Here is a 24,770-nt window from a genome sequence, read left to right as displayed (position 1 = left end):
AACACTAACAAAGCTGTTTAGTGCTTTTAAGCAATGTTTTCTTGGTTTTAGCCTTTTTGGGACAAAATGGGTATAAGTGGCTTTTAAACTCTCCACATCTATCTCAGACTCTTATAACTAGTCAGTTGCATTGGATTAAGACACATTTTAACCCCAGAAACACTAACATAGCTGTTTACAGCTTCTAAGTAATGTTTTCTTGGTTTTAGCCTGTTTTGGGACAAAATGGGTATAAGTGGCTTTTAAACTCTCCACATCAATCTCAAACTCTTATAATTACTTAGTTGCATTGGATTAAGACACATTTTAACCCCATAAACACTACCAAAGCTGTTTAGTGCTTCTAAGCAAGTTTTCTTGGTTTTAGCCTGTTTTGGGACAAAATGGGTATAAGTGGCTTTTAATGTCTCCACATCTATCACAAACTCTTATAACTAGTCAGTTGCATTGGCTTAAGACACATTTCAACCCTAGAAACACTAACATAGCTGTTTACAGCTTCTAAGCAATGTTTTCTTGGTTTTAGCCTATTTTGGGACAAAATGGGTATAAGTGGCTTTTAAACTCTCCACATCTATGTTAAAGTCTTATAATTAGTTAGTTTCAATGGATTAAGGCACATTTTAACCCCAGAAACACTAACATAGCTGCTTACAGCTTCTAAACAATGTTTTCTTGGTTTTAGCCTATTTTGGGACAAAATGGGCATAAGTGGCTTTTAAACACTCCACATCAATCTCAAACTCTTATAATTAGTTAGTTGCATTGGATTAGGACACATTTTAACCCCATAAACACTAACATAGCTGTTTACAGCTTCTAAGCAATGTTTTCTTGGTTTTATCCTGTTTTGGGACAATATGGGTATAAGTGGCTTTTAAACTCTCCACATCAATCTCAAACTCTTATAATTAGTTAGTTGCATTGAATTCAGACACATTTTAACCCCAGAAACACTAACATAGCTGTTTACAGCTTCTAAACAATGTTTTCCTTGTTTTAGCCTGTTTTAGGACAAAATGGGTATAAGTGGCTTTTAAACTCTCCATATCTATCTTAAAGTCTTATAATTAGTTAGTTTCAATGGATTAAGTCATATTTTAACCCTAGAAACATTAACATAGCTGTTTACAGCTTCTAAACAATGTTTTCTTGGTTTTAGCCTGTTTTGGGACAAAATGGGTATAACTGGCTTTTAAACACTCCACATCAATCTCAAACTCTTATAATTAGTTAGTTGCATTGGATTAAGACACATTATAACCCCATAAACACTAACATAGCTGTTTACAGCTTCTAAGTAATGTTTTCTTGGTTTTAGCCTGTTTTGGGACAAAATGGGTATAAATGGCTTTTAAACTCTTCACATCTATCTCAAACTCCTATAATTAGTTAGTTGCATTGGATTAAGACACATTTTAATCCTAGAAACACTAACAAAGCTGTTTAGTGCTTTTAAGCAATGTTTTCTTGGTTTTAGCCTTTTTGGGACAAAATGGGTATAAGTGGCTTTTAGACTCTCCACATCTATCTCAAACTCTTATAATTAGTCAGTTGCATTGGATTAAGACACATTTTAACCCCAGAAACACTAACATAGCTTGTTTACAGCTTCTAAGCAATGTTTTCTTGGTTTTAGCCTATTTTGGGACAAAATGGGTATAAGTGGCTTTTAAACTCTCCACATCTATCTCAAACTCCTATAATTAGTTAGTTGCATTGGATTAAGACACATTTTAACCCCAGAAACACTAACATAGCTGTTTACAGCTTCTAAGTAATGTTTTCTTGGTTTTAGCCTGTTTGGAACAAAATGAGTATAAGTGGCTTTTAAACTCTCCACATCAATCCCAAATTCTTATAATTAGTTAGTTGCATTGAATTAAGACACACTTTAACCCCAGAAACACTAACATAGCTGTTTACAGCTTCTGAACAAGGTTTTCCTTGTTTTAGCCTGTTTTGGGACAAAATGGGTATTAGTGGCTTTTAAACTCTCCACATCTATCTCAAACTCTTATACCTAGTCAGTTGCATTGGACTAAGACACATTTTAACCCCAGAAACACTAACATAGCTGTTTACAGCTTCTAAGCAATGTTTTCTTGGTTTTAGCCTGTTTTGGGACAAAATGGGTATAAGTGGCTTTTAAACTCTCCACATCTATCTCAAACTCCTATAATTAATTAGTTGCATTGGATTAAGACACATTTTAACCCCAGAAACACTACCAAAGCTGTTTAGTGCTTCTAAGCAAGTTTTCTTGGTTTTAGCCTGTTTTGGGACAAAATGGGTATAAGTGGCTTTTAAAGTCTCCACATCTATCACAAACTCTTATAACTAGTCAGTTGCATTGGATTAAGATACATTTCAACCCCAGAAACACTAACATAGCTGTTTACAGCATCTAAGCAATGTTTTCTTGGTTTTAGCCTATTTTGGGACAAAATGGGTATAAGTGGCTTTTAAACTCTCCACATCTATCTCAGACTCTTATAACTAGTCAGTTGCATTGGATTAAGACACATTTTAACCCCAGAAACACTAACATAGCTGTTTACAGCTTCTAAGTAATGTTTTCTTGGTTTTAGCCTGTTTTGGGACAAAATGGGTATAAGTGGCTTTTAAACTCTCCACATCAATCTCAAACTCTTATAATTACTTAGTTGCATTGGATTAAGACACATTTTAACCCCATAAACACTAATATAGCTGTTTACAGCTTCTAAGCAATGTTTTCTTGGTTTTAGCCTGTTTTGGGACAAAATGGGTATAAGTGGCTTTTAAACTCTCCACATCTATCTTAAAGTCTTATAATTAGCTAGTTTCAATGGATTAAGACACATTTTAACCCCAGAAACACTAACATAGCTGTTTACAACTTCTAAGCAATGTTTTCTTGGTTTTAGCCTGTTTTGGGAAAAAATGGGTATAAGTGGCTTTTAAACTCTTCACATCTATCTCAAACTCCTATAATTAGTTAGTTGCATTGGATTAAGACACATTTTAACCCCAGAAACACTAACATAACTGTTTACAGCTTCTAAGCAATGTTTTCTTGGTTTTAGCCTGTTTTGGGACAAAATGGGTATAAGTGGCTTTTAAACTCTCCACATCTATCTCAAACTCCTATAATTAGTTAGTTGCATTGGATTAAGACACATTTTAACCCCAGAAACACTAACATAGCTGTTTACAACTTCTAAGCAATGTTTTCTTGGTTTTAGCCTGTTTTGGGACAAAATGGGTATAAGTGGCTTTTAAACTCTCCACATCTATCTCAAACTCCTATAATTAGTTAGTTGCATTGGATAAAGACACATTTTAACCCCAGAAACACTAACATAGCTGTTTACAGCTTCTAAGCAATGTTTTCTTGGTTTTAGCCTGTTTTGGGACAAAATGGGTATAAGTGGCTTTTAAACTCTCCACATCTATCTCAAACTCTTATAACTAGTCATTTGCATTGGATTAAGACATATTTTAACCCCAGAAACATTAACATAGCTGTTTACAGCTTCTAAACAATGTTTTCTTGGTTTTAGCCTGTTTTGGGACAAAATGGGTACAAGTGGCTTTTAAACACTCCACATCAATCTCAAACTCTTATAATTTGTTAGTTGCATTGGATTAAGACACATTTTAATCCCATAAACACTAACATAGCTGTTTACAGCTTCTAAGCAATGTTTTCTTGGTTTTAGCCTGTTTTGGGACAAAATGGGTATAAGTGGCTTTTAAACTCTCCACATCTATCTTAAAGTCTTATAATTAGTTAGTTTCAATGGATTAAGACACATTTTAACCCCAGAAACACTAACATAGCTGTTTACAGCTTCTAAGCAATGTTTTCTTGGTTTTTGCCTGTTTTGGGACAAAATGGGTATAAGTGGCTTTTAAACTCTCCACATCAATCTCAAAGTCTTATAATTACTTAGTTGCATTGGATTAAGACACATTTTAACCCCATAAACACTAACATAGCTGTTTACAGCTTCTAAGCAATGTTTTCTTGGTTTTAGCCTGTTTTGGGACAAAATGGGTATAAGTGGCTTTTAAACTCTCCACTTCTATCTTAAAGTCTTATAATTAGTTAGTTTCAATGGATTAAGTCACATTTTAACCCCAGAAACACTAACATAGCTGTTTACACCTTCTAAGCAATGTTTTTTTGGTTTTAGCATGTTTTGGGACAAAATGGGTATTAGTGGCTTTTAAACTCTCCACATCTATCTCAAACTCCTATAATTAGTTAGTTGCATTGGATTAAGACACATTTTAACCCCAGAAACACTAACATAACTGTTTACAGCTTCTCAGCAATGTTTTCTTGGTTTTAGCCTGTTTTGGGACAAAATAGGTATAAGTGGCTTTTAAACTTTCCACATCTATCTCAAACTCCTATAATTAGTTAGTTGCATTGGATTAAGACACATTTTAACCCCAGAAACACTAACATAGCTGTTTACACCTTCTAAGCAATGTTTTTTTGGTTTTAGCATGTTTTGGGACAAAATGGGTATTAGTGGCTTTTAAACTCTCCACATCTATCTCAAACTCCTATAATTAGTTAGTTGCATTGGATTAAGACACATTTTAACCCCAGAAACACTAACATAACTGTTTACAGCTTCTAAGCAATTTTTTCTTGGTTTTAGCCTATTTTGGGACAAAATGGGTATAAGTGGCTTTTAAACTCTCCACATCTATCTCAGACTCTTAAAACTAGTCAGTTGCATTGGATTAAGACACATTTTAACCCCAGAAACACTAACATAGCTGTTTACAGCTTCTAAGTAAAGTTTTCTTGGTTTTAGCCTGTTTTGGGACAAAATGGGTATAAGTGGCTTTTAAACTCTCCACATCAATCTCAAACTCTTATAATTACTTAGTTGCATTGGATTAAGACACATTTAAACCCCATAAACACTAACATAGCTGTTTACAGCTTCTAAGCAATGTTTTCTTGGTTTTAGCCTGTTTTGGGACAAAATGGGTATAAGTGGCTTTTAAACTCTCCACATCTATCTTAAAGTCTTATAATTAGTTAGTTTCAATGGATTAAGACACATTTTAACCCCAGAAACACTAACATAGCTGTTTACAGCTTCTAAGCAATGTTTTCTTGGTTTTTGCCTGTTTTGCGACAAAATGGGTATAAGTGGCTTTTAAACTCTCCACATCAATCTCAAAGTCTTATAATTACTTAGTTGCATTGGATTAAGACACATTTTAACCCCATAAACATTAACATAGCTGTTTACAGCTTCTAAGCAATGTTTTCTTGGTTTTAGCCTATTTTGGGACAAAATGGGTATAAGTGGCTTTTAAACTCTCCACTTCTATCTTAAAGTCTTATAATTAGTTAGTTTCAATGGATTAAGTCACATTTTAACCCCAGAAACACTAACATAGCTGTTTACACCTTCTAAGCAATGTTTTTTTGGTTTTAGCATGTTTTGGGACAAAATGGGTATTAGTGGCTTTTAAACTCTCCACATCTATCTCAAACTCCTATAATTAGTTAGTTGCATTGGATTAAGACACATTTTAACCCCAGAAACACTAACATAACTGTTTACAGCTTCTCAGCAATGTTTTCTTGGTTTTAGCCTGTTTTGGGTCAAAATAGGTATAAGTGGCTTTTAAACTCTCCACATCTATCTCAAACTCCTATAATTAGTTAGTTGCATTGGATTAAGACACATTTTAACCCCATAAACACTAACATAGCTGTTTACACCTTCTAAGCAATGTGTTTTTGGTTTTAGCATGTTTTGGGACAAAATGGGTATTAGTGGCTTTTAAACTCTCCACATCTATCTCAAACTCCTATAATTAGTTAGTTGCATTGGATTAAGACACATTTTAACCCCAGAAACACTAACATAACTGTTTACAGCTTCTAAGCAATGTTTTCTTGGTTTTAGCCTGTTTTGGGACAAAAAGGGTATAAGTGGCTTTTAAACTCTCCACATCTATCTCAGACTCTTATAACTAGTCAGTTGCATTGGATTAAGACACATTTTAACCCCAGAAACACTAACATAGCTGTTTACAGCTTCTAAGTAAAGTTTTCTTGGTTTTAGCCTGTTTTGGGACAAAATGGGTATAAGTGGCTTTTAAACTCTCCATATCAATCTCAAACTCTTATAATTACTTAGTTGCATTGGATTAAGACACATTTAAACCCCATAAACACTAACATAGCTGTTTACAGCTTCTAAGCAATGCTTTCTTGGTTTTAGCCTGTTTTGGGACAAAATGGGTATAAGTGGCTTTTAAACTCTCCACATCTATCTGAAAGTCTTATAATTAGTTAGTTTCAATGGATTAAGACACATTTTAACCCCAGAAACACTAACATAGCTGTTTACAGCTTCTAAGCAATGTTTTCTTGGTCTTTGCCTGTTTTGCGACAAAATGGGTATAAGTGGCTTTTAAACTCTCCACATCAATCTCAAAGTCTTATAATTACTTAGTTGCATTGGATTTAGACACATTTTAACCCCAGAAACACTAACATAGCTGTTTACAACTTCTAAGTAAAGTTTTCTTGGTTTTAGCCTGTTTTGGGACAAAATGGGTATAAGTGGCTTTTAAACTCTCCACATCAATCTCAAACTCTTATAATTACTTAGTTGCATTGGATTAAGACACATTTTAACCCCATAAACACTAACATAGCTGTTTACAGCTTCTAAGCAATGTTTTCTTGGTTTTAGCCTGTTTTGGGACAAAATGGGTATAAGTGGCTTTTAAACTCTCCACATCTATCTTAAAGTCTTATAATTAGCTAGTTTCAATGGATTAAGACACATTTTAACCCCAGAAACACTAACATAGCTGTTTACAGCTTCTAAGCAATGTTTTCTTGGTTTTAGCCTGTTTTGGGACAAAATGGGTATAAGTGGCTTTTAAACTCTCCACATCTATCTCAAACTCCTATAATTAGTTAGTTGCATTGGATTAAGACACATTTTAACCCCAGAAACACTAACATAACTGTTTACAGCTTCTAAGCAATGTTTTCTTGGTTTTAGCCTGTTTTGGGACAAAATGGGTATAAGTGGCTTTTAAACTCTCCACATCTATCTCAAACTCCTATAATTAGTTAGTTGCATTGGATTAAGACACATTTTAACCCCAGAAACACTAACATAGCTGTTTACAACTTCTAAGCAATGTTTTCTTGGTTTTAACCTGTTTTGGGACAAAATGGGTATAAGTGGCTTTTAAACTCTCCACATCTATCTCAAACTCCTATAATTAGTTAGTTGCATTGGATAAAGACACATTTTAACCCCAGAAACACTAACATAGCTGTTTACAGCTTCTAAGCAATGTTTTCTTGGTTTTAGCCTGTTTTGGGACAAAATGGGTATAAGTGGCTTTTAAACTCTCCACATCTATCTCAAACTCTTATAACTAGTCATTTGCATTGGATTAAGACATATTTTAACCCCAGAAACATTAACATAGCTGTTTACAGCTTCTAAACAATGTTTTCTTGGTTTTAGCCTGTTTTGGGACAAAATGGGTACAAGTGGCTTTTAAACACTCCACATCAATCTCATACTCTTATAATTTGTTAGTTGCATTGGATTAAGACACATTTTAATCCCATAAACACTAACATAGCTGTTTACAGCTTCTAAGCAATGTTTTCTTGGTTTTAGCCTGTTTTGGGACAAAATGGGTATAAGTGGCTTTTAAACTCTTCACATCTATCTTAAAGTCTTATAATTAGTTAGTTTCAATGGATTAAGACACAATTTAACCCCAGAAACACTAACATAGCTGTTTACAGCTTCTAAGCAATGTTTTCTTGGTTTTTGCCTGTTTTGGGACAAAATGGGTATAAGTGGCTTTTAAACTCTCCACATCAATCTCAAAGTCTTATAATTACTTAGTTGCATTGGATTAAGACACATTTTAACCCCATAAAAACTAACATAGCTGTTTACAGCTTCTAAGCAATGTTTTCTTGGTTTTAGCCTGTTTTGGGACAAAATGGGTATAAGTGGCTTTTAAACTCTCCACTTCTATCTTAAAGTCTTATAATTAGTTAGTTTCAATGGATTAAGACACATTTTAACCCCAGAAACACTAACATAGCTGTTTACACCTTCTAAGCAATGTTTTTTTGGTTTTAGCATGTTTTGGGACAAAATGGGTATTAGTGGCTTTTAAACTCTCCACATCTATCTCAAACTCCTATAACTAGTCAGTTGCATTGGATTAAGACACATTTTAACCCCAGAAACACTAACATAGCTGTTTACAGCTTCTAAGTAATGTTTTCTTGGTTTTAGCCTGTTTTGGGACAAAATGGGTATAAGTGGCTTTTAAACTCTCCACATCAATCTCAAACTCTTATAATTACTTAGTTGCATTGGATTAAGACACATTTTAACCCCATAAACATTAACATAGCTGTTTACAGCTTCTAAGCAATGTTTTCTTGGTTTTAGCCTGTTTTGGGACAAAATGGGTATAAGTGGCTTTTAAACTCTCCACATCTATCTTAAAGTCTTATAATTAGCTAGTTTCAATGGATTAAGACACATTTTAACCCCAGAAACACTAACATAGCTGTTTACAGCTTCTAAGCAATGTTTTCTTGGTTTTAGCCTGTTTTGGGACAAAATGGGTATAAGTGGCTTTTAAACTCTCCACATCTATCTTAAAGTCTTATAATTAGCTAGTTTCAATGGATTAAGACATATTTTAACCCCAGAAACACTAACATAGCTGTTTACAGCTTCTATGCAATGTTTTCTTGGTTTTAGCCTGTTTTGGGACAAAATGGGTATAAGTGGCTTTTAAACTCTCCACATCTATCTCAAACTCCTATAATTAGTTAGTTGCATTGGATTAAGACACATTTTAACCCCAGAAACACTAACATAACTGTTTACAGCTTCTAAGCAATGTTTTCTTGGTTTTAGCCTGTTTTGGGACAAAATGGGTATAAGTGGCTTTTAAACTCTCCACATCTATCTCAAACTCCTATAATTAGTTAGTTGCATTGGATTAAGACACATTTTAACCCCAGAAACACTAACATAGCTGTTTACAACTTCTAAGCAATGTTTTCTTGGTTTTAACCTGTTTTGGGACAAAATGGGTATAAGTGGCTTTTAAACTCTCCACATCTATCTCAAACTCCTATAATTAGTTAGTTGCATTGGATAAAGACACATTTTAACCCCAGAAACACTAACATAGCTGTTTACAGCTTCTAAGCAATGTTTTCTTGGTTTTAGCTTGTTTTGGGACAAAATGGGTATAAGTGGCTTTTAAACTCTCCACATCTATCTCAAACTCTTATAACTAGTCATTTGCATTGGATTAAGACATATTTTAACCCCAGAAACATTAACATAGCTGTTTACAGCTTCTAAACAATGTTTTCTTGGTTTTAGCCTGTTTTGGGACAAAATGGGTACAAGTGGCTTTTAAACACTCCACATCAATCTCAAACTCTTATAATTTGTTAGTTGCATTGGATTAAGACACATTTTAATCCCATAAACACTAACATAGCTGTTTACAGCTTCTAAGCAATGTTTTCTTGGTTTTAGCCTGTTTTGGGACAAAATGGGTATAAGTGGCTTTTAAACTCTTCACATCTATCTTAAAGTCTTATAATTAGTTAGTTTCAATGGATTAAGACACAATTTAACCCCAGAAACACTAACATAGCTGTTTACAGCTTCTAAGCAATGTTTTCTTGGTTTTTGCCTGTTTTGGGACAAAATGGGTATAAGTGGCTTTTAAACTCTCCACATCAATCTCAAAGTCTTATAATTACTTAGTTGCATTGGATTAAGACACATTTTAACCCCATAAAAACTAACATAGCTGTTTACAGCTTCTAAGCAATGTTTTCTTGGTTTTAGCCTGTTTTGGGACAAAATGGGTATAAGTGGCTTTTAAACTCTCCACTTCTATCTTAAAGTCTTATAATTAGTTAGTTTCAATGGATTAAGACACATTTTAACCCCAGAAACACTAACATAGCTGTTTACACCTTCTAAGCAATGTTTTTTTGGTTTTAGCATGTTTTGGGACAAAATGGGTATTAGTGGCTTTTAAACTCTCCACATCTATCTCAAACTCCTATAACTAGTCAGTTGCATTGGATTAAGACACATTTTAACCCCAGAAACACTAACATAGCTGTTTACAGCTTCTAAGTAATGTTTTCTTGGTTTTAGCCTGTTTTGGGACAAAATGGGTATAAGTGGCTTTTAAACTCTCCACATCAATCTCAAACTCTTATAATTACTTAGTTGCATTGGATTAAGACACATTTTAACCCCATAAACATTAACATAGCTGTTTACAGCTTCTAAGCAATGTTTTCTTGGTTTTAGCCTGTTTTGGGACAAAATGGGTATAAGTGGCTTTTAAACTCTCCACATCTATCTTAAAGTCTTATAATTAGCTAGTTTCAATGGATTAAGACACATTTTAACCCTAGAAACACTAACATAGCTGTTTACAGCTTCTAAGCAATGTTTTCTTGGTTTTAGCCTCTTTTGGGACAAAATGGGTATAAGTGGCTTTTAAACTCTCCACATCTATCTCAAACTCCTATAATTAGTTAGTTGCACTGGATTAAGACACATTTTAACCCCAGAAACACTAACATAACTGTTTACAGCTTCTAAGCAATGTTTTCTTGGTTTTAGCCTGTTTTGGGACAAAATGGGTATAAGTGGCTTTTAAACTCTCCACATCTATCTCAAACTCCTATAATTAGTTAGTTGCATTGGATTAAGACACATTTTAACCCCAGAAACACTAACATAGCTGTTTACAACTTCTAAGCAATGTTTTCTTGGTTTTAGCCTGTTTTGGGACAAAATGGGTATAAGTGGCTTTTAAACTCTCCACATCTATCTCAAACTCCTATTATTAGTTAGTTGCATTGGATAAAGACACATTTTAACCCCAGAAACACTAACATAGCTGTTTACAGTTTCTAAGCAATGTTTTCTTGGTTTTAGCCTGTTTTGGGACAAAATGGGTATAAGTGGCTTTTAAACTCTCCACATCTATCTCAAACTCTTATAACTAGTCATTTGCATTGGATTAAGACATATTTTAACCCCAGAAACATTAACATAGCTGTTTACAGCTTCTAAACAATGTTTTCCTGGTTTTAGCCTGTTTTGGGACAAAATGGGTACAAGTGGCTTTTAAACACTCCACATCAATCTCAAACTCTTATAATTTGTTAGTTGCATTGGATTAAGACACATTTTAATCCCATAAACACTAACATAGCTGTTTACAGCTTCTAAGCAATGTTTTCTTGGTTTTAGCCTGTTTTGGGACAAAATGGGTATAAGTGGCTTTTAAACTCTTCACATCTATCTTAAAGTCTTATAATTAGTTAGTTTCAATGGATTAAGACACAATTTAACCCCAGAAACACTAACATAGCTGTTTACAGCTTCTAAGCAATGTTTTCTTGGTTTTTGCCTGTTTTGGGACAAAATGGGTATAAGTGGCTTTTAAACTCTCCACATCAATCTCAAAGTCTTATAATTACTTAGTTGCATTGGATTAAGACACATTTTAACCCCATAAAAACTAACATAGCTGTTTACAGCTTCTAAGCAATGTTTTCTTGGTTTTAGCCTGTTTTGGGACAAAATGGGTATAAGTGGCTTTTAAACTCTCCACTTCTATCTTAAAGTCTTATAATTAGTTAGTTTCAATGGATTAAGACACATTTTAACCCCAGAAACACTAACATAGCTGTTTACACCTTCTAAGCAATGTTTTTTTGGTTTTAGCATGTTTTGGGACAAAATGGGTATTAGTGGCTTTTAAACTCTCCACATCTATCTCAAACTCCTATAACTAGTCAGTTGCATTGGATTAAGACACATTTTAACCCCAGAAACACTAACATAGCTGTTTACAGCTTCTAAGTAATGTTTTCTTGGTTTTAGCCTGTTTTGGGACAAAATGGGTATAAGTGGCTTTTAAACTCTCCACATCAATCTCAAACTCTTATAATTACTTAGTTGCATTGGATTAAGACACATTTTAACCCCATAAACATTAACATAGCTGTTTACAGCTTCTAAGCAATGTTTTCTTGGTTTTAGCCTGTTTTGGGACAAAATGGGTATAAGTGGCTTTTAAACTCTCCACATCTATCTTAAAGTCTTATAATTAGCTAGTTTCAATGGATTAAGACACATTTTAACCCTAGAAACACTAACATAGCTGTTTACAGCTTCTAAGCAATGTTTTCTTGGTTTTAGCCTCTTTTGGGACAAAATGGGTATAAGTGGCTTTTAAACTCTCCACATCTATCTCAAACTCCTATAATTAGTTAGTTGCACTGGATTAAGACACATTTTAACCCCAGAAACACTAACATAACTGTTTACAGCTTCTAAGCAATGTTTTCTTGGTTTTAGCCTGTTTTGGGACAAAATGGGTATAAGTGGCTTTTAAACTCTCCACATCTATCTCAAACTCCTATAATTAGTTAGTTGCATTGGATTAAGACACATTTTAACCCCAGAAACACTAACATAGCTGTTTACAACTTCTAAGCAATGTTTTCTTGGTTTTAGCCTGTTTTGGGACAAAATGGGTATAAGTGGCTTTTAAACTCTCCACATCTATCTCAAACTCCTATTATTAGTTAGTTGCATTGGATAAAGACACATTTTAACCCCAGAAACACTAACATAGCTGTTTACAGTTTCTAAGCAATGTTTTCTTGGTTTTAGCCTGTTTTGGGACAAAATGGGTATAAGTGGCTTTTAAACTCTCCACATCTATCTCAAACTCTTATAACTAGTCATTTGCATTGGATTAAGACATATTTTAACCCCAGAAACATTAACATAGCTGTTTACAGCTTCTAAACAATGTTTTCCTGGTTTTAGCCTGTTTTGGGACAAAATGGGTACAAGTGGCTTTTAAACACTCCACATCAATCTCAAACTCTTATAATTTGTTAGTTGCATTGGATTAAGACACATTTTAATCCCATAAACACTAACATAGCTGTTTACAGCTTCTAAGCAATGTTTTCTTGGTTTTAGCCTGTTTTGGGACAAAATGGGTATAAGTGGCTTTTAAACTCTCCACATCTATCTTAAAGTCTTATAATTAGTTAGTTTCAATGGATTAAGACACATTTTAACCCCAGAAACACTAACATAGCTGTTTACAGCTTCTAAACAATGTTTTCTTGGTTTTTGCCTGTTTTGGGACAAAATGGGTATAAGTGGCTTTTAAACTCTCCACATCAATCTCAAAGTCTTATAATTACTTAGTTGCATTGGATTAAGACACATTTTAACCCCATAAACACTAACATAGCTGTTTACAGCTTCTAAGCAATTTTTTCTTGGTTTTAGCCTGTTTTGGGACAAAATGGGTATAAGTGGCTTTTAAACTCTCCACTTCTATCTTAAAGTCTTATAATTAGTTAGTTTCCATGGATTAAGACACATTTTAACCCCAGAAACACTAACATAGCTGTTTACACCTTCTAAGCAATGTTTTTTTGGTTTTAGCATGTTTTGGGACAAAATGGGTATTAGTGGCTTTTAAACTCTCCACATCTATCTCAAACTCCTATAATTAGTTAGTTGCACTGGATTAAGACACATTTTAACCCCAGAAACACTAACATAACTGTTTACAGCTTCTAAGCAATGTTTTCTTGGTTTTAGCCTGTTTTGGGACAAAATGGGTATAAGTGGCTTTTAAACTCTCCACATCTATCTCAAACTCCTATAATTAGTTAGTTGCATTGGATTAAGACACATTTTAACCCCAGAAACACTAACATAGCTGTTTACAACTTCTAAGCAATGTTTTCTTGGTTTTAGCCTGTTTTGGGACAAAATGGGTATAAGTGGCTTTTAAACTCTCCACATCTATCTCAAACTCCTATAATTAGTTAGTTGCATTGGATAAAGACACATTTTAACCCCAGAAACACTAACATAGCTGTTTACAGCTTCTAAGCAATGTTTTCTTGGTTTTAGCCTGTTTTGGGACAAAATGGGTATAAGTGGCTTTTAAACTCTCCACATCTATCTCAAACTCTAATAACTAGTCATTTGCATTGGATTAAGACATATTTTAACCCCAGAAACATTAACATAGCTGTTTACAGCTTCTAAACAATGTTTTCCTGGTTTTAGCCTGTTTTGGGACAAAATGGGTACAAGTGGCTTTTAAACACTCCACATCAATCTCAAACTCTTATAATTTGTTAGTTGCATTGGATTAAGACACATTTTAATCCCATAAACACTAACATAGCTGTTTACTGCTTCTAAGCAATGTTTTCTTGGTTTTAGCCTGTTTTGGGACAAAATGGGTATAAGTGGCTTTTAAACTCTCCACATCTATCTTAAAGTCTTATAATTAGTTAGTTTCAATGGATTAAGACACATTTTGACCCAGAAACACTAACATAGCTGTTTACAGCTTCTAAACAATGTTTTCTTGGTTTTTGCCTGTTTTGGGACAAAATGGGTATAAGTGGCTTTTAAACTCTCCACATCAATCTCAAAGTCTTATAATTACTTAGTTGCATTGGATTAAGACACATTTTAACCCCATAAACACTAACATAGCTGTTTACAGCTTCTAAGCAATTTTTTCTTGGTTTTAGCCTGTTTTGGGACAAAATGGGTATAAGTGGCTTTTAAACTCTCCACTTCTATCTTAAAGTCTTATAATTAGTTAGTTTCCATGGATTAAGACACATTTTAACCCCAGAAACACTAACATAGCTGTTTACACCTTCTAAGCAATGTTTTTTTGGTTGTAGCATGTTTTGGGACAAAATGGGTATTAGTGTAAGACTTTGTAGAATAAAGAAGAGAATCAAGAGATTGATGAGAGATATCGGTAGACAAAGAGAATGAGGAAGAAGAAAAGATTAGGTTATTGTTCCATAAGAATATCGGTTACAATGTAGGCTAATGCCTATTTATATCATGAGAAACTCTAGGGCTACACCCTTTACAAACCGCACAGCTAAGTGATAGGGACAGGAAGAGAGAAGAGACTAATCCCAAGGTTGATAGCGACCCGTCTTAGTCTCCTTAAACCAAACATCACCCGTGACTCTTCTTGCTCCACTTGCGCTTTCCCTCCAACGGCTATCTTGGGAATTCTAGAGTCTTCTAATGGGCTTAGGATGAGCAGGCCTCCTCTCCATTCCTTATCACTAGAAGACTCGGCCATTTCACCACACTTGTACGGACAGCCCATATTCAATACTCGTACGGACGGCCATGGCTGCCTTAGGCTTATTCTTTTGATCAATACTCCCCCTCAAGCTTAGCCTAATGAAATGGCTAAGCTTGGAACCCGTGAAGCAGCACCTCATTAAAAACCTTGACTTAGAAAACCTCATGGGACAAAACCAAGTCGAGGGAAAAAGAGTGTGCTGTCCACGGATTAGAGAAGCTTGATCATGGCCGTGTAATGTCTACAAGTCCAAGTTTGCTATAGATGTGATCACAAACCTTGGAGCTTGCAGACTTGGTGAAGATGTCAGCTAGCTGATCTTGACTCCTTGTGTGGCATGGTAACACCACTCCTTCTTCAATCTTCTCTCTCACCTTGTGGCAATCGCTTTCTATGTGCTTGGTCCTCTCATGAAAGACCGAGTTTGTGGCAATGTGGATGGCCGCTTCATTGTCGCAATGCATGGTCATGGGCTGCTTTGTTTCGATGCCTAAGTCCTTGAGTAGACCCTTCAGCCATGTCATCTCGTTAGTGAGCTTCCTCATAGCTCTATACTCGGCCTCGGCGCTAGAGCATGAAACCACCTTTTGTTTCTTAGACCTCCATGTAACCAAGTTGCCTCCAACAAACGTGCAGTACCCAGTGGTGGATCTCCTATCCAGCGTGTCGCCATTGTAATCCGCATCACAATAGCCAACGATTTCGGTGTTGTCATTCTTGCCCATCCAAATACCTTGACCCGGACTGCCCTTGAGATAGCTTAGGATCCTTTCGACTTGACTCCATTGGTACTTGCTTGGTGCCTTCATATGTTGGCTAACCTGATTCACAGCATAGGATATGTCAGGTCGTGTGATAGTAAGGTATATCAGCTTACCTACAAGCCGGCGGTAGCGTGTGACGTCTAAGAATGGCTCGTCCATTGGTTCCTTAGGTCGGCCTTCTTTTGCCCGTAAGCTCTCCCCCTTTCGCTTGAGCTGGTAATCTTCATCAAGGGGCGTAGCAACCGGAGACACACCAAGCTTGCCAGTCTCCTCTAACAAGTCAAGAGTAAACTTGCGTTGTGAGAGGAAGAGTCCTTCCGGTGAGCGACAAATCTCAATACCAAGAAAGTATTTGAGTTCCCCAAGGTCCTTGATGTCAAATACCGACTTGAGAGAGTCCTTGGTGTCCTGAATGGCCGCCTTATCATCACCAGTCACGATGATGTCGTCGACGTATATGAGCACCACCACCCAACCAATAGAGGTGCGACGCGTGAAGAGAGTATGATCAGCCTCCGATCGCGTAAAACCATCAGTCTTGAGAGTGGAGCTTAGTTTGTGGTACCACGCTCGTGGGGACTGCTTAAGGCCATAGATGGCCTTACGTAGCCTCAAGACTTTTCCGGGTGTAACCATGTCTTCAAGGCCGGGAGGAGGCGTCATGTACACTTCTTCATCAAGTTCACCTTGAAGGAAGGCGTTCTTCACATCCATCTGCCATAAGTCCCATGAGAGGTTGACAGCAAGAGACAGCACAACCCGAACCGTATGGAGCTTGGCCACGGGTGCAAAGGTGTCCGTGTAGTCCGCGCCATAGGTTTGGGTGAAGCCACGGGCCACTAACCTGGCTTTATGCCGTTCAATGTCACCATTGCTCAAATACTTTATGGTAAACACCCATTTGGAGCTAACTGCCCGCTTGCCTTGAGGAAGATCCGATTCGTCCCACGTATGATTCCGGATCATGGCGCCAGTTTCATTCTTGACCGCATCTAACCAAACTTGATGTTCCTTAGCTTCATCATATGTCTGCGGGATCCAATTGGCGTCCACTTGGCCGAAGAAAGCTTGGTGATCAGCAGGTAACAGCTCAAGGGAACAAACGGACTGAATGGGATGAGCGACAGCTTGGCTGTTGTAATAGACACGCTTGTTCTTCCAAGTGGAGGGATCTGATCGAGGTCTGGTGCTCCGACGCAGGACTGGTGCCGGAAGTGGATCCACGCTAGGCAACACGGTGGGCGTACCGTCCGTAGGAGCCGTCTCCGTGTTTTCCTCGGTAGAGGCCGCCGCCGGAGCATGCGTGTCCGTTGTAGGGCCAGGGACGGGAACACCGGTTATGGGTAGGCCAGACCCGAGAGATTCACCATCTTGGGCTGAACCATTGTCATTTGCATCTCCTTGGTCAGACCCACCATCGGTAGAAATTTGACTTAGTGTTGGCCGCACGGCACCCGTTGGTGGAGATGGGTTGCCAAGGTGATCAAGAAGGAACCGTAGACTCGAAGCTCGGTCATTAGGTGAGTGAGAGAGATCTTTAAGGCTGTTCCAATCCCTCTTGTCATGGTAGCCCATATGTTCTAGAAACCGGACGTCTCGAGAGACATATAGTCGACTTGTGGCCGGATCATAACATTTGTACCCCTTTTGTGTGGTGGAGTAGCCAATGAACATACACTTTGTACTTTTGGCATCCAGCTTACTCCTTTGTTCTCCTGGTACTAACACAAAACAAACACAGCCGAAAACTCGTAAGTGATCAAGAGATGGTTTAAATTTGTTTAGTACTTCAAATGGAGATAAGTCATGAAGAACTCTAGTTGGTGTTCGGTTGATTAGGTAGCATGCGGTCATCACGGCATCACCCCAATATCGTTTAGGAACACTCGAATGGAACATGATTGCCCGCGCCACTTCCATGAGGTGCCGGTTCTTCCTCTCGGCCACACCATTTTGTTGTGGCGTGTAGGGACAACTAGTTTGATGGAGAATGCCATGCTTGGAGAGATGTTCTTTGAACTTGCAACTTGTGTATTCCCCCCCATTATCAGACCTAAGTACCTTAAGTTTAGCATTGAAGTGATTAGTCACATAATTTTGAAAATTGATAAAGGCATCAAATACTCTATCTTTAGATGGCAACAAGGTAATCCAAGTGTATTTTGATTTTTCATCAATAAAAGTCACAAAATACTTGTTATTATCTCTAGATAGGCATGGTGATGTCCAAACATCTGAGTGAACCAAATCAAAACAATTCTCATAAATAGTAGTTGACTTAGGAAAGATAGACTTGCAATGTTTTCCAAGAATACAAGGTTCACAAGTAGAATTATCAAAAGAAATATTAGGAAACATCAACCCTAAAGCACGTGAATGTGGGTGGCCTAGCCTAGCATGCCACACCATATTCGAATCAACAACAAAACAAGACTTAGTAGAGGATAAATTTGGATCGGTTTTCTCTAGGACATAGAGATCTCCACTCCCTTGCCCTTCTCCAAGAACCTTTCCAGTCTCAATATCCTGAAAATAAACATTGTTAGGACCAAAGATTGCATAACAATTCAAATCATTTGTGGCCCTCTTAACCGATAGTAAATTGGAGGTAAAGGTAGGCATAAAGAAAGCTTTTGAGGTTTTATCAAATAGTTTCAAGTCCCCTATTCCCTTTACTGGTATTTGTTCTCCATTTGCAATAACAACATTTCCTAAGGCCGGTTTTATGTTGTCAATTAAACTAGGGTTACTAATCATATGATGTGAGGCTCCCGAGTCAATAACAAGCGATTTGCTAGGCCTAGAAGTAAAGAAAGAGATACCGGACTCCTTGAGTGAAGCAATGGAGCGGATGAGAGCCTCAAGGTCTGACTTCCTCACCACATCTCCGTAGGCTGCGGTCATGGCCACCTCATCTCCCTGCTTTGATGATCCGGCTCCTTTATCGCTAACCGCTTCCTTTGAGAGGTTGGCTTTGAACTTGGCCGGCTTGAGATGAGGATGGAGAACCCAGCACTTGTCTTTCAGATGACCCCGCTTCTTGCAGTGGTCGCACACCAACAACTTCCTCTCCTCTTGCTTGTACATTCCTTTGTTGGCCGAAGCAAGCTCCCCCTTACCGCTAAACAAGTCAAGGGATCCTTGCTCTTTCTGAATTTGGGAGCAAATATCCTCAAAGGAGGGGAGCTTCTCTGCCCTTAGGATGTGCTTCAAGAGGTCGTTGAAGGACGGGTTCAAGGTAAGTAGGAGTCCGAAGACTTTGTCTTGCTCCTTTCTTTCGTTTAGCACACTTGCCTCAAGTGTACTTGGCCGCAACATGTCAAGCTCGGACCATAGTGCACGGAACTTACCAAGATGCTTAGTGAACTCCACATCATCTTGGTTAAGATCATTTATGGCCTTCTTGACCTCAAAGACTCTAGTCATGTTAGAGACATTACCATACACGCCTTTAAGTGTTTCCCACAGTTCCTTGGCCGTCTCGCAATATGAGTAGGCCTCAAGGATAGGCGTGTCCAGAGAGTTTTGGAGAACAGATAGGACAACTTGGTCTTCTTGGAACCATTTGGCCTTCCTCTCGCTCTCTTCCTCCGCTTCCGCCTCGGAAGCGTCCTCTCCTTTGGGGTTTTTCTTTGGGACATAGTCGGACTCGACATGACTCCAAAGGCCACGACCTCCAAGGGCGGTTCTTGTGGTTCTTGTCCACAGCAAGTAGTTTGTCCCCTTTAGGACAACCGGTGAAACAATGGGCTTGGCGTTTTCCATGGTCGGATTTCTATGGACCGATGGGTAAAGCTTTTACCCGGAGAATAAATGGGATGCGAGTAAGAAGAAACGAAGATAAGGAGACTAGAGTGTAGAAATGAGTAGGAGAATGAGATTAGACTGTAGAGAATCGAAGAACTTGCTCTGATACCATGTAAGACTTTGTAGAATAAAGAAGAGAATCAAGAGATTGATGAGAGATATCGGTAGACAAAGAGAATGAGGAAGAAGAAAAGATTAGGTTATTGTTCCATAAGAATATCGGTTACAATGTAGGCTAATGCCTATTTATATCATGAGAAACTCTAGGGCTACACCCTTTACAAACCGCACAGCTAAGTGATAGGGACAGGAAGAGAGAAGAGACTAATCCCAAGGTTGATAGCGACCCGTCTTAGTCTCCTTAAACCAAACATCACCCGTGACTCTTCTTGCTCCACTTGCGCTTTCCCTCCAACGGCTATCTTGGGAATTCTAGAGTCTTCTAATGGGCTTAGGATGAGCAGGCCTCCTCTCCATTCCTTATCACTAGAAGACTCGGCCATTTCACCACACTTGTACGGACAGCCCATATTCAATACTCGTACGGACGGCCATGGCTGCCTTAGGCTTATTCTTTTGATCAATAATTAGTGGCTTTTAAACTCTCCACATCTATCTCAAACTCCTATAATTAGTTAGTTGCATTGAATTAAGACACATTTTAACCCCAGAAACACTAACATAACTGTTTACAGCTTCTCAGCAATGTTTTCTTGGTTTTAGCCTGTTTTGGGACAAAATAGGTATAAGTGGCTTTTAAACTCTCCACATCTATCTCAAACTCCTATAATTAGTTAGTTGCATTGGATTAAGACACATTTTAACCCCAGAAACACTAACATAGCTGTTTACACCATCTAAGCAATGTTTTATTGGTTTTAGCATGTTTTGGGACAAAATGGGTATTAGTGGCTTTTAAACTCTCCAAATCTATCTCAAACTCCTATAATTAGTTAGTTGCATTGGATTAAGACACATTTTAACCCCAGAAACACTAACATAACTGTTTACAGCTTCTCAGCAATGTTTTCTTGGTTTTAGCCTGTTTTGGGACAAAATAGGTATAAGTGGCTTTTAAACTCTCCACATCTATCTCAAACTCCTATAATTAGTTAGTTGCATTGGATTAAGACACATTTTAACCCCAGAAACACTAACATAACTGTTTACAGCTTCTAAGCAATGTTTTCTTGGTTTTAGCCTGTTTTGGGACAAAATGGGTATAAGTGGCTTTTAAACTCTCCACATCTATCTCAAACTCCTATAATTAGTTAGTTGCATTGGATTAAGACACATTTTAACCCCAGAAACAGTAACATAGCTGTTTACAACTTCTAAGCAATGTTTTCTTGGTTTTAGCCTGTTTTGGGACAAAATGGGTAGAAGTGGCTTTTAAACTCTCCACATCTATCTCAAACTCCTATAATTAGTTAGTTGCATTGGATAAAGACACATTTTAACCCCAGAAACACTAACATAGCTGTTTACAGCTTCTAAGCAATGTTTTCTTGGTTTTAGCCTGTTTTGGGACAAAATGGGTACAAGTGGCTTTTAAACTCTCCACATCTATCTAAAACTCTTATAACTAGTCATTTGCATTGGATTAAGACATATTTTAACCCCAGAAACATTAACATAGCTGTTTACAGCTTCTAAACAATGTTTTCTTGGTTTTAGCCTATTTTGGGACAAAATGGGTACAAGTGGCTTTTAAACACTCCACATCAATCTCAAACTCTTATAATTAGTTAGTTGCATTGGATTAAGACACATTTTAATCCCATAAACACTAACATAACTGTTTACAGCTTCTGAGCAATGTTTTATTGGTTTTAGCCTGTTTTGGGACAAAATGGGTATAAGTGGCTTTTAAACTCTCCACATCTATCTTAAAGTCTTATAATTAGTTAGTTTCAATGGATTAAGTCACATTTTAACCCCAGTAACACTAACATAGCTGTTTACAGCTTCTAAGCAATGTTTTCTTGGTTTTTGCCTGTTTTGGGACAAAATGGGTATAAGTGGCTTTTAAACTCTCCACATCAATCTCAAAGTCTTATAATTACTTAGTTGCATTGGATTAAGACACATTTTAACCCCATAAACACTAACATAGCTGTTTACAGCTTCTAAGCAATGTTTTCTTGGTTTTAGCCTGTTTTGGGACAAAATGGGTATAAGTGGCTTTTAAACTCTCCACATCTATCTTAAAGTCTTATAATTAGTTAGTTTCAATGGATTAAGACACATTTTAACCCCAGAAACACTAACATAGCTGTTTACACCTTCTAAGCAATGTTTTCTTGGTTTTAGCATGTTTTGGGACAAAATGGGTATAAGTGGCTTTTAAACTCTCCACATCTATCTCAAACTCCTATAATTAGTTAGTTGCATTGGATTAAGACACATTTTAAACCCAGAAACACTAACATAACTGTTTACAGCTTCTCAGCAATGTTTTCTTGGTTTTAGCCTGTTTTGGGACAAAATGGGTATAAGTGGCTTTTAAACTCTCCACATCTATCTCAAACTCCTATAATTAGTTAGTTGCATTGGATTAAGACACATTTTAACCCCAGAAACACTAACATAGCTGTTTACAGCTTTTAAGCAATGTTTTCTTGGTTTTAGCCTGTTTTGGGACAAAATGGGTATAAGTGGCTTTTAAACTCTCCACATCTATCTCAAACTCCTATAATTAGTTAGTTGCATTGTATAAAGACACATTTTAACCCCAGAAACACTAACATAGCTGTTTACAGCTTCTATGCAATGTTTTCTTGGTTTTAGCCTGTTTTGGGACAAAATGGGTATAAGTGGCTTTTAAACTCTCCACATCTATCTGAAACTCTTATAACTAGTCATTTGCATTGGATTAAGACACATTTTAACCCCAGAAACATTAACATAGCTGTTTACAGCTTCTAAACAATGTTTTCTTGGTTTTAGCCTGTTTTGGGACAAAATGGGTACATGATGTTCATATATTTTACCTTGTTTTCCCTTAGTTTATTCACATCTTTTGCATCTTTTTCTATCCATTTAGGCCATTATTGTGTAGCTTTAGCACTAATCATGCATTAGGGTTTAGTTGCATTGCATTTGCATCTTTTCATGCATAAACAGGTGATTTTGGAGCTCAAGGAGCATGGAAGCAATGGAGAAGAGATGTGAAGCAATCTTGAGAAGGAAACAAGGGAGTTAAGGCTGAAGAACCAAGGTCCAGAGTCCAACTCGACCGCGCACTCGACCAGACACTCGACCGTGTGCTGAGGAGGACTCGACCGAGTGGAGATTGCACGTGAGAAGCCAGCTCGACCCCTAGCTCGACCGAGCACAGGTCGAGTTGACCGAGCCGTTGACCGCTTTGACTTTTTCTATTTTTAGGGCTTCCTCTTCCCCACTATATAAGACCTTGTACCTGCAGCCACCAAAGCGTCCAGACTTTTAGATATTCCCAAAAACCTAGTTTTTACCTTTTTTAGCATTATTCCTTTTGCATATTATTAGATTTTGTACTTCTTTAAGAAAACTCTTAGATTCTTCAATATTGTTGGTTCAATAATTTTCTTAATATTGAGAATTTGAGTTTCATCCTTTGATTAATATTAAAGATCTCAGTTTTATCTTTCTAATAATGCAAGTTTCAATATTTTCTGGGTTTTTGATTTGTTTCATCATGTCTTGTTGTGAGTAGTCTTCTTAGGATCTTGAGGATGGGTTAGGAAGGATTCATCTTGTGGTTTATGTGATTTGGTCAAGCTTGATTGTTGTAGATCTCTTCTAGGCTAGATGTTCTTAAGGCTGATCTTGAACTGAGAGGTTTGGATCTGATTTCAAGCTCCTTAGCATCACACCAATGTTTAAGGAGCATAGATAAGGCTAGATCTAGAGCTTACCATTAGGCTTGCTAAGAGATTAGATGACCACAATGATTAGTTCTTCCCATGAATCCATCCTCAGGAACCTTCTTTGTTTATTGATTTCTAAGTCTTAATCTTGTAGCTTACTTGTTGTTTGATTGGTTTTAGTATTGCTCTGTTTTTGTTGTGTTGCTCTGTTTTCCGGATTGAACTAGCTCGACCTCCCACTCGACCTACACTCGGTCGAGTGCTTGCTCGAGTTCATCCCCAGAACTCTGGTTTATGATTTGTGCTTGTCTTGTTTCATTCCTGTTTCATTCCAGTTGCATACATTTAGCTTTTAGTTCATTAATTGTCTTGCATTAGTTCATTAGTAGTAGTTTCTATTTCTGTTCTTGCTTCATTACAGTTTCAATTATTCAGTTTCATTTGCATTTAGTTCTTGGTTCTTGTAGTTTACTTTCTGCATCTTTACATTTCCATCTTAGGATTGTTAGTGACAAACAATCATTACATTTGTCTTAACTTAGATCCATATGCACATCTTATCTGTTCACAAACACTCATTTAGGATTGATACCTCTTGTACTGCAATAGCATAAGGGGAATTGAAACACCCATCCATCATTCCATTCATATATCATCTTTGCATACATCCACCATCATTCACCCCACATAACAAAATAACTTGTTTCAATTTGGCGCCGTTGCCCATTTGAGTGTGTTTTTGTGACATTTAGGATCCATATTAGTCTAAGATTAAGTTCGTTTATAAACTTGAATCTTCTGTTTCTGGGTTGAAGTTCCATTTCAGGTACCACTCGACCATCAACTCGACCACCACTCGACCGAGTAGTGATCGAGCACCTGCTCGAGCCAGACGCCGGATCTCTATAACCATCAGTTTCCAGTCGACTTGATCACCAACAAGAGCCTGTGCTCAGTCGCGTGCCTGGGAAAAATCGTTTGTGTTAGTTGATGCACACAAGGTCTAAAGGAAAGGACCATCTTCTCAAGCACATTGACAACATCCACAAGGTGACAAAGGGTTTGGGAACTAAGCAAAGGAGAGTTGTTC

Source organism: Camelina sativa, chromosome 15 (genome assembly GCF_030686135.1).
Source record: "Camelina sativa cultivar CO46 ecotype springtype chromosome 15, ASM3068613v1".
NCBI classification, from domain to species: domain Eukaryota; kingdom Viridiplantae; phylum Streptophyta; class Magnoliopsida; order Brassicales; family Brassicaceae; genus Camelina; species Camelina sativa.
This window is presented reverse-complemented; position numbering follows the sequence as displayed.